The sequence below is a fragment of the Oryza sativa genome, chromosome 1 (assembly GCF_034140825.1).
Source record: "Oryza sativa Japonica Group chromosome 1, ASM3414082v1".
Lineage (NCBI taxonomy): Eukaryota > Viridiplantae > Streptophyta > Magnoliopsida > Poales > Poaceae > Oryza > Oryza sativa.
The window spans coordinates 15,903,827-15,913,936 of NC_089035.1; the positions used below are offsets into that span (position 1 = coordinate 15,903,827).

At 44.8% G+C, this 10,110-nt stretch overlaps 2 long non-coding RNA genes across 4 annotated transcripts; one reads left to right on the top strand and one right to left on the bottom strand.

Annotated features, from left to right (window-relative positions):
* The first annotated feature begins 2,430 nt into the window (after positions 1-2,430).
* Positions 2,431-3,861, top strand: LOC136356002 (uncharacterized). Its single transcript, XR_010740631.1, has 2 exons — positions 2,431-3,100; positions 3,190-3,861. It is a non-coding gene; the product is annotated as an uncharacterized lncRNA (long non-coding RNA).
* Positions 3,862-4,980: 1,119 nt separating this feature from the next.
* LOC4325419 (uncharacterized) lies at positions 4,981-7,787 on the bottom strand. Of its 3 annotated transcripts, none has more exons than XR_010737414.1 (8): positions 7,463-7,787; positions 7,089-7,328; positions 6,939-7,014; positions 6,640-6,711; positions 6,519-6,558; positions 6,328-6,429; positions 5,753-5,913; positions 4,981-5,166 (listed from the first exon to the last, which is right to left on the bottom strand). It is a non-coding gene; the product is annotated as an uncharacterized lncRNA (long non-coding RNA). The 3 variants fall into 3 exon arrangements; XR_003242424.2 differs by having other exon boundaries at positions 6,519-6,561; XR_010737415.1 differs by having other exon boundaries at positions 6,519-6,561; positions 6,640-6,716.
* Between the last annotated feature and the right edge of the window lie 2,323 nt (positions 7,788-10,110).

The following is a 10,110-nucleotide window of genomic DNA, read 5'->3' on the forward strand; positions in this document are numbered from 1 at the left end:
ATGGTCATGCACTTCCATAATCTACAACATCGAGGGGCCCAGAGATATCTCTCCATAAGAGAGGCAAATCCCGTCTTGATTATTCATATCTCACTACATGTTTCATAGCATACCCGAAAACTACTTTTATAACTATCCAATTACGGAGTAGCGTTTAGTAGTCCCTAAGTAAGCTACTACACATGTTGGGAACCATGATAATCTCAGGTCTAAGGATTCAACACCAACACTAAATGAGATCACTGATGACACAACACATATGGCTCTTGTAGTGTCTCATGTTGGGTCTATTCAACAACATGTTTACTAACATGTGTCCACATTATTAATTTGGTATCTCTATACCATGATCCATGAGACATGATCATCAATTAATACATGTGTTGATCATCTAATCATATTTGTTCCACATATGATATTTAATCAGGGATCCTTTAGAAATAGTAACAAACAACATAAAGAGTCTCATGAAACAATCACATATTCATTAACCAATAATGAGTTATCTATTTCAAGGAACAATGTCGGATAAATATGTAAACATAGTATGTGATATAATCATCTCTATGATTGCCTCTAGGGCATATCACTAACAGTTTCTCTGTCAGTAGAGTTTTTTGCGGAGCAATGACTCGCGGTCTGAAGTTTTCCAGCAGGTTGAAACCAGTCATGCACTACCCTGTTTTCACAACAAGTGAAAACAACCAAGGTTAGCCTGCAAAGGAAATGATTATACAGAGGTAAATATAAAGTATTAGTTCAAGCAATCTCTATTATGAATCTTCCCCGGCAACGGCGCCAGAAATGCTTATTGGTATTTCTTAACGACATTACTACAAATATAATTCCCAGCAATGGCGCAGAAATACTTCTGGTATATTATGGTTACAGAGTTCATCCGCAAGCGCACGGATATACCATTGTAGCATTTCACCCGAGAGTATTCCAAGGGTATCGTATTTATTTTATCCTATGGGAAGATCATGTAGAGAGAACTCAACTAATAATTTATATATTACTTGTAATAATCATATTCTAAGCAGGGGTTAAGATAATCCAAAGGTAGAGTGACACACAAGCATTAATAACTCAATTATCATAATAAATTATCTAAGCTAGGTGGAAAGAAAAGAGAAAGAAAATCTATTCCTATACTTCTAATATACATAAAGAAAATCTATTCCTATACTTCTAATATACATAAAGAAAATCTATTCCTATACTTCTAATATACATAGTATACATACATTCTAGTTAACTGATATACTAACTAATACCGTCTATCCGATGCCCTCCTGGTACTTCGAGAAGCAACCCCTGACTGCTGAGTTTCTTACGACAGCCCGTCATGACTATACAACCGGGGCTAAATTAATACGGAGGAATACCCTCCCCAGGAAATTAACTTAGGATTATATACCGGCGCAGAGGAATACCCGCAATGAGCTGTCACCATCAGCGGCCCACCTCTCATCCGCAATATATAACCCCAAATAATGATATCCCGTAATCTAGACACCACGCCTAAACTACCAGATACTACTCTAATATCATGGTCATGACATAGAGTAATTGCATAAGCAAACATTATACCCTCCAACTAAGCATCTCGGTCATGACATAAGCATCTCCCAGATAAGCTAACCGTATATTCAGTATAACATGAACATAATGTAAAGTAGGTACTCATATACTCGGAAAGTATTTCAATACCATAAATGTATATAGAAGAGTATTCTAATAAAAGTACAAAGCTTACAAAAGAGAAGAGGAAAGCTGCTAAAGCCATATCCGAACTCTTCCGAAGGCTTCCGGACTCCTGACTCCTACTCTATTTCTATTCCACCAGCTAGATACTACGAAACTAAACTTGAGAGAAATGAGAGAGAGCTATTACTTGAGGTGTGTGTGTGAAGTGAGAAGAGGAGCTCCTTTTATAGGCAGGTAATGACGGTTGGAATGGTCGGTAATACCCTCCAACTGCCATTGGGGATCAATCCCAGCCGTCCATCCAAACCCTGCATCCATCGGCGCCATAGGAGGTTTGGCCGAACCCCCTGGTTGGGCCGGCCCAACAAGCCCACAATTTGGTTGGTTGTCTCCTCCGCTGCTTCACTTTGTAGACTTGCGAATTTTGACCTGATTCATCGTGTCAAGTCTGCGTTCTTGGCCTATTCATGCACAAGTCTGGTTCTCGACATCGTCCGATTGATTTATCGTCTGAGTTGATGTCGGTTCTTCTCCACTTTATTATCATTCTCTGCAAAAGGTTAGTATACCTAATACTAGTGAAATATTATTATTCTAACAGATATATGCATTGCAAGCATCACTAGTTCTCCTCTATTTTGGTAGTATTGACGGTCGAAACTGATCGATAACGACCGTCAACACCACATCATCACCCTCCCCTCTCTTTCCCTTCCTCCTCTCTCTCTCTCACTTTTCCTCTCTCTGGGCTAGCGACAGGGGACGCGGGCCGGCGGCGGCCGCGCGAGTGCGTGGCGGCCGGCGGAGCGGAGCGGAGGTGGCGTGCGAGCCCACGGCGGCTGGCTAAGTCGAGCGGTGGCGGGCGAGCGCGTGGCGAAGTGCAGAGCGGACCGGAGGCACGGAGCGGCGGTGGCGGCAGGACGACGAGCGCGCAGCGGCCGGCGGATGGGGAGCGGCAGCCAGTAGGCGGCGGTGGCGGAGGCGGTGGAGGTATGCTGTTCCAGTAGTTCTTCTCCTCCTCGGTCTACTGGAACTCTCTGTCGGCTTCCGCATCTCTTCCCGCCGGCCTCTGGATCTGGTTCAAGGAGCCGTCGAGGAGTAGGCCCGTGAACCCCGCTCCGGCGGAGAAGCCCACGTCGGCGGCGTCGACGTCGCCCCAGTGCTGCTCCTTGCACGCCTCGTCGTACGCCTGCATAGGCTGCATGGCGGCGCGCGGCCGCCGCGGTGGCGCCGTGCGCCTCCAGCACGGTGGCGAGTGCCGCACTGTCCGAGAAGCTCAGCGTGGACGTCGGCGAGTCAAGGCCATGAGCCGCTGCCGCCGCCACGGGGGGAGCCGGGAGGCCGCGAGCGCCTACTTCCTGCTCCGCTCTTTCTCTATCATAGCTTCATGGTTTCTTCCCTCTCTCCTTGGAGTTATGATTCATTAGCTGTTTAAGCATGCTAATTAATCTTGACTTGCCGATGCAATTGGATGTGCAGCTAGGAGGAGGCGGCACCAGATCTTTCTCGCCATACACGCAGCTCACCTTCTGCTCGAGTCTTCACTTCCAGAAGGTGGCAACGATAGCGGCGGCCTTCCACAAGCCTCCCCTGGCCGAGCTGTCCCTTCTGCTCTCTCCGGCGAGGAGCAAGCATGCAAGAATGTGCCCGGTCGCCGACAACGCGGCGCCCGTGGCGGCAGCACAGGAAGCAACAAACATGCCTACGCCTCCGCCGCCCGCCACGTCGAGCGCCAACGGCAGCCTGCCCCAGGAGCCGCCTCGCCACTGCTCTTCTCCCCTGCTGGTCGCTGGTCGCTGGCCGCCGGACCTCCTCCTCTCCCACACCAAGTCGGCGCCGCATCGCCTGTCAACGGCCACCAGACGCGAGGAGAAAAGTGAGAGAGAAAGGGAGAGAAGAAGGGAAAGAGATTGTCCTACGTGGCATCATGACATGTAGGACCCACGTGGGTCCCACGCTGACTCAGCCGCCACGTAAGACAAATCCGGCGTCAATACTGCCCTGGGACTTCGGGTGACCGGTTTTATATAGTTAAGGGACCTCGTATATCTGGTTTTGCGGTTCGAGGACGTTTTTTATCTCGCTAACAAGTTGAAAGACCTTCGATGTACTTTTTCCCCTATATTTTATGGACCTTCTTCTTTTGGGCCACACACTAATAATGGGCCTTGCTGGCCGTAAGCAAAAGACCTTTTGCATCAAACAGGATAAGAACAATTAGAAAACGTATGATCCCGCCCTAGACACTGGCCACAAAAGATTTGCTCCTTTTTTTTTTCTCAATCTAGGGATTTTGAACTTTCCTATTCTCTGAACGAACAGGAAGAACTTATAGCATATGAAACACACATTACTACAGAAAGGGTAAAAGGTGCCGGTTTAGAAACCCTAATAGGTGCCGGTTTTCCGAACCGGCACAAAGGAGGCGGCACTGATGATACTTGTCATCAGTGCTGGTTCTAGAACCGGCACCTTTATGGTCTTAATAGGTGCCGGTTCTAAGCCAAATTGCCACGTGGTTGTCAAATAGGTGCCGGTTTTGACCTCAAAACCGGTACCTATATGGTCCTAATAGGTGCCGGTTCTAAGCCAAATTACCATGTGGCTGTTAAAATAGGTGCCAATTTTTAATTTAAAACCGGCACCTTCATGGTCCTAATAGGTGCCGGTTTAAGCCTAAAAACCGGCACCTATTTGTTGGGTCAAAAAAAAAATAAAAATTGCAGTAAATTCGTCCATACAACCCCAATTCCATATAAACCCAAATTCATCCCTATAGCCCCATATCCATATAGCACATTCATTCATATTCACATTCATCACAACAAATAAAAACCTATAAGCCATTCATCACAATATATAAAAACCTACAAGCCTAAGTCAAAATTCGTAAGTCCAAAAATTCCTATCTTTAAATCCTAAACATTTGCATATATAACCTAACTCAAAATATGACTAGTTTAAAATTCCTATGTCAAAAGATTGTTAGTCTAAAATTTTTAAGTCCAAAAATTCCTAAGTCTAAATTGTGAACATTAATTTGCACATGTATCCTTAGGTCAGAAATTCACAAGTCTAAAATCAGTCCAGAAAATTGTAAGTGTAAACTCTAGACATTTGCATATAATTCACATCCATATCCTCGAGTTATGTGCGTATTGTAGCTTTTTGGATACTACACACTACTGTGCCTATCATTTGAAGAAATGGATGAATAAAATCAAGACTATTTTTCCAAACAAGCACTAAACGCCCATAGCATATTTCATAGGCCATACCACATCAAGGCAGGGATTACTTGAAAAAAATAGGACCATGTTCCCAGTTCATAGGGAGAAAAAAATACATTGTCAGGTGGTTAATGAAAAGTGGAAATAAAACAATTGTATATAGTGTTGCTGTGATCCACCAGAACAATAAGAATAATTGGCTTCAGGCAACTATGTTCCTTGACATCTGAAATCAGGAGAAAAAAAAAACACCTCCTCATTAACAACAAGGAAATATTCTGCGTGCAACTTGTAATGCACAAGCACATCAATTCTTTGGGGGAAATTAGATCACAACTTACAGTGTGTGAAAATTAACATGACAAACATTTGCTTCAAGAAAAGCAAAATGGCTCTGTACCACTAAGATACAAATGATCTTACAACTAAACCACGATAATACAACAAAGCTAGGATCTCATTAATTCCCCATACATAATTACATATGTAGTAAGCAGTGCAAAACACAAACGAGTCGTGTCCACAGTTGGGAGCAAATTTGCTCCTCTACAACTGGAGCATATGAACCTAATGCCAGGAATCAGCAACACGACACCCCAATAGAAAACCAACGGTGAAAAATTTTGCCCCCATTCTTGCATCAGAAAGCTACTAGAAACAACCGCCCAGTTAACCACAGAACACTAAACTTCACACAGAATGCAGAAAGGAGCTTCCTTTCCTGTTGTCCCAGCATCACCAGTCGCCTACGGCGAACCCCAAATCGCGGAAAGAAGCAAATTTTGCGCAGGGAAGGCAAAAGGAAGGCGTACCAGAGATGCAGCATGGGGCAGAGAATGCATCAAAAGATGACATCCATGGACTGAAGAAACCGCTCCTCTTCTATCTCCAAGATCCACATCCACCCAGTCGGAAGGGGACAGATCACAAGGTCAGGTCTGCACCAGCTAGCTGTCCAGCTTTTGGTCTCTTGCTGCCATTAGTATAAGATTTGTTTATACATAAATCACACTATATTTGCATTCATTAACTAGAAAATATAGCACTACACACACAATTAACAAAGGCCATAATCCTGAATTTTTCATGTAAGTTTTAGAGTGAAATAATTTTCACAATGTGTTCCCATTCTACATGTGTGTGCTTACTCTTGTTTCTTTTTTTTTCTCGATGATGCTTTCTGTTGTGCCTTTTGGTTAGAGCATTGGACAGTCGGTCCAATCAACAGTTATGCTAAAGAAAGAGAATACAGTAAACTAGTGGATATTTACTAGAGGTTGCACTTCTCCGGTTAATATTTTGTTCTTAGACTCTTCATTCATTTTTAGAGACATAAGGCAGTTCTGCCATGTAATCAAACAAATAGGCGTTGGGGCGAAGAAATCACATGCTTTCTTGGAGTGCGCCAACGGCGAAAGAGACCTCTGGAAGAGGAGACTCGGGTCGCGGTGGAGACGAACAGGATGATCTTCTTAGCTCACGGGCGTTGCTGTTGGTGGAAAAGTTGAGAGGAGCAAATCAGATTGGATAGGGAGAAGTAGAAGGTAACGGATAAGAACAAGACAAGCACATACTTACCACCCATTCTCTGTGACCTTGAAGTGCATCCTGCTCCAAACTTCTGACAACAACTGTAAGATCAGTACCGAGTTTTGCAGGAGATGTGATGTTTGGATCAATCCATCCTTTGAATACATACCCAAACCCAGCAGGCCGCTTCTTGTCCATTGATCGTCTACCGGTTAACATCTCGAGTAACACTACTCCGAAGCTTTCCTTGCATAACCAGATTACAATTTGAGCAAAAAAAATCCAGCATTTCGATATCACAGCACTACATCAGTCTATAGCACAAAGGAACGGACATCCAAATTTTAAGGTTATATATAATTAGTTACAACCAATACAATTAAGGGAATATGGAACACCTATCTACATAGGGGAAGTATGTTGTACTGAACTACTAATTGCTGATGTTTATGATTCATTCAAGCATACCTCTCATCAGAAGTTGATCCTTGTTGAACTGAAAAAATGTATAAGCAGTGACTTCTACTGCTGGCCAGGTTCATTTCTATGTACATTAAGAATGATAAAAATGTTGATATTTACAGATGTTCCAGAAGTAAAATTGTAAAGAGAGGATACGTGTTTCTCCAACAGCTCTGTTGGCAATTCCTTCCTGTAATTTAAAGAAATAAGCTAAATTGGCATCTAATCACGGAGAGGCATTCCAAGAAAAACACAAGGAAAAACACAAGAAATAGCTAAATTGGTATCTCATCATTCCGAAGCAGCGGCGGCAGCGGCAAGGGCCGGGAGGGGACGTACATTCCCACCGCCCATCTGGGGGACGAGCGCGCTGGAATCCGAGTAGGATGGCCTCCGCTGCCAAAAAAGGAAAAATGAAGGCTCCGTCAAGCAGCCAACCATGGAGATCGATCCATCGATCCACTTCTGGAATGCAGCACACAGAGAGAGAGAGAGAGAGAGAGAGGATGAGCGAGGGAATGGGCACGGACGCCATGGGAGGGCTGGTAAGGCAGTAGGAGATGGCCGGCAGCTGGTCCTTCCGGCGGCGGTGCGGGACGGAGGCGGAGATGAGGACGGCGGCGGCGCGAGGCGGAGGCGGGGACGGCGGCGCGGAGCGGTGGCGGTGAGAGAGGGAGAAGGAGAGGGAGGAGAGGGCGTGAGCGGCGGCGGCTAGGGTTGGGGGAGGCGCTCGCAGACGCCGACGCGACGGCGGCGGCGCGAGTGGAAGGCGGAAGCGGCGCCGCGAGCGGGCGACGGCGGCGGAGGCGGCGGGGTGAGCGGGCGACGGCGGCGGAGGCGGCGCAAGGCGGCGGGGCGAGCGGGCGGCGGCGGGAGGGGCGGGGTTAGTGTCCTCTGTTTTGCAATAAAGCCCATAGAATTTGAAGTTTTACAGCCCGGTCCTAACCAGGTGTTTTATCCTTCTTCGCATGAAATATACAGATTAAAAAAGGGCCTGAACGTATAAAATCAGCTAATAGGGACTGTTAGTGAGGGACTGCGATCGAATTACGTGCAAACAGGAGGATTTTTTCGCAAAATTGCACGGCGCGCGTACTGTACCACTCCAACGTGGCATTGTCCAGCGGCTGCAGAGTGCGCCCCTTTTACTGGAACAAAAGTGCCGGTTCTACACCAAAAATCGGCACCTTTGTCTTATCATTTAAAAAACCGGCACCTATACGTAGTACCCACCAATGACTAATGTGGAAGAGAGAATATTAAAGGTGCCGGTTTTGGGTTGAGAACCGACACCCTTCTCTTGTCATACCAAGAACCGGCATCTTTGTGTAGGGCCCACCGCCGAACATGAAAAGCACTATTAAAATAAAGGTGCTGGTTTTAAGACAAAGGTGCCGGTTCTCAACCCAAAACCGACACCTATGTGTGGGGCCCGCTAACGGCTAGTGTGGGAGGGAGAAGATTAAAGGTGCCGGTTTTGAGTCTAGAACCGGCACCTTTCTCTGACACAGGTTTTAGGTGCCGGTTTTTAAATATGTGGCGCGTGAAGGTGGGTGCACAGGCGGGGAAGGTATTATAGGTGCCGGTTTTTTTGTGCCGGCACCTATAATGACGACACCTATTTGTGTTTTTTTTAGTAGTGACAGAAGTAAGATTTGGCACATCAAAACGGCAACGATCTTTCACAGACACGTACTCTACCAGGGATGGAAGCTTTGGGACTGGCATCTGTCAATTTTTTCATGAAGTATCTAAAACGCTCAACTAACTGAAACCATGGGAGGGTTAACATGGCCTGATTGTTTAGTACTCACAGCATCGGCGAAAGAAAACCCAGGACGAAGCAAAGAATTCTGAGGCTGATACTTTCTAGGTTTCGAAGTGACAAGAGTCCACTCATTGTTGTTCTCAATAAGTAACCTACTGAGTATATTTCTTATACCAATCCAGAACCCTCCAATTATGGAAGAACAATTTAAATTGTTTGCATGAATAAGATCTCAAAAGATAAATACGCAAGCAAATATTCTTATTAACCACTATAAAACTGAAGCACTTATGTTGAAGAAGACGAACATGAAAACCATTTAGATCACCAACCCCCCCCCCCCCTAAACAGAAGCATTTAGATCACCAACCCCCCCCCCCCTAAACAGAAGCAAAGATCCAAGGCTACGGATTGCTTCGTCAACTGAAAGTTGAACTGGGAGAAACAAACCACCATCTTGGATGAATTTTGGAAAGAAAAACTTGGAGAGAAATGCACCGTGTACGAGAAAACCTCCTATGCGAATGAAGACTCCTTGGAGAAATCCATTCTGACTGCATAGGAGAGATCTGTCATCGTTGAGAAGGGACCATGCCGGCAGGATCACCGAAGTCGCCACTAGATCGCCCTCACAGTCACCTCTCCACACATTTCTCCGATAATAAACTGGTTTGGATTAATTATGGTTATTCGTTTTTGAACATGTTATGACAAACTTTGACCTTCTTCCTTTTAACATTACATCTTCTCTTGAGCCTAACTCTTCCCAGCCCATTTGAACTTTCCTCATCGCTTCATGTAAATAAGTTAACTGGATATAATATATTACCAATGTATTAATTTATATGTAGACTCCAACCTATCTAAACTCTACGTGGAACTAATCAGGTCTCACAGCATGGGCCAAAATGCCAAATGGTCCTGTATTAGCAGGCCACCATCAGCAGGCAAAGACATCCCAATCAAGGCATTTCATTTCATTTAGAGTTCAAATATATTAGGCAAAAATAATATTCACATGAGTGTTGCTGCGGTTTGAAAATCCTGTAATATATAATGAATCTCAGGGGTTCTTCTATAAAAGTTTTTTTTTTTGCGTGGACTTCTATAAAAGAATTTGATACTAATAACAACTTGGATCTTCTCCCCCAAGTTGATCTTGACTTTCTCTAGGCAAATCTACCACTAACCCAAAGTAGGAAAATATTAAAGATAGTTAATGACATTGAGTTTTTTTACCAAAAAGAAAATAAACGCTTTCCATAAGCAACTATATACTTTGAAAAGCCAGCCATGAAAGGAGACTACCACCTGTCTTCGGTGGTATCATATTACCTTACCATACATAGGCTATGGTGTTACCCACAATAATACGTTTGAAATTTGGTGGATGGAACACGAATTTGCGTC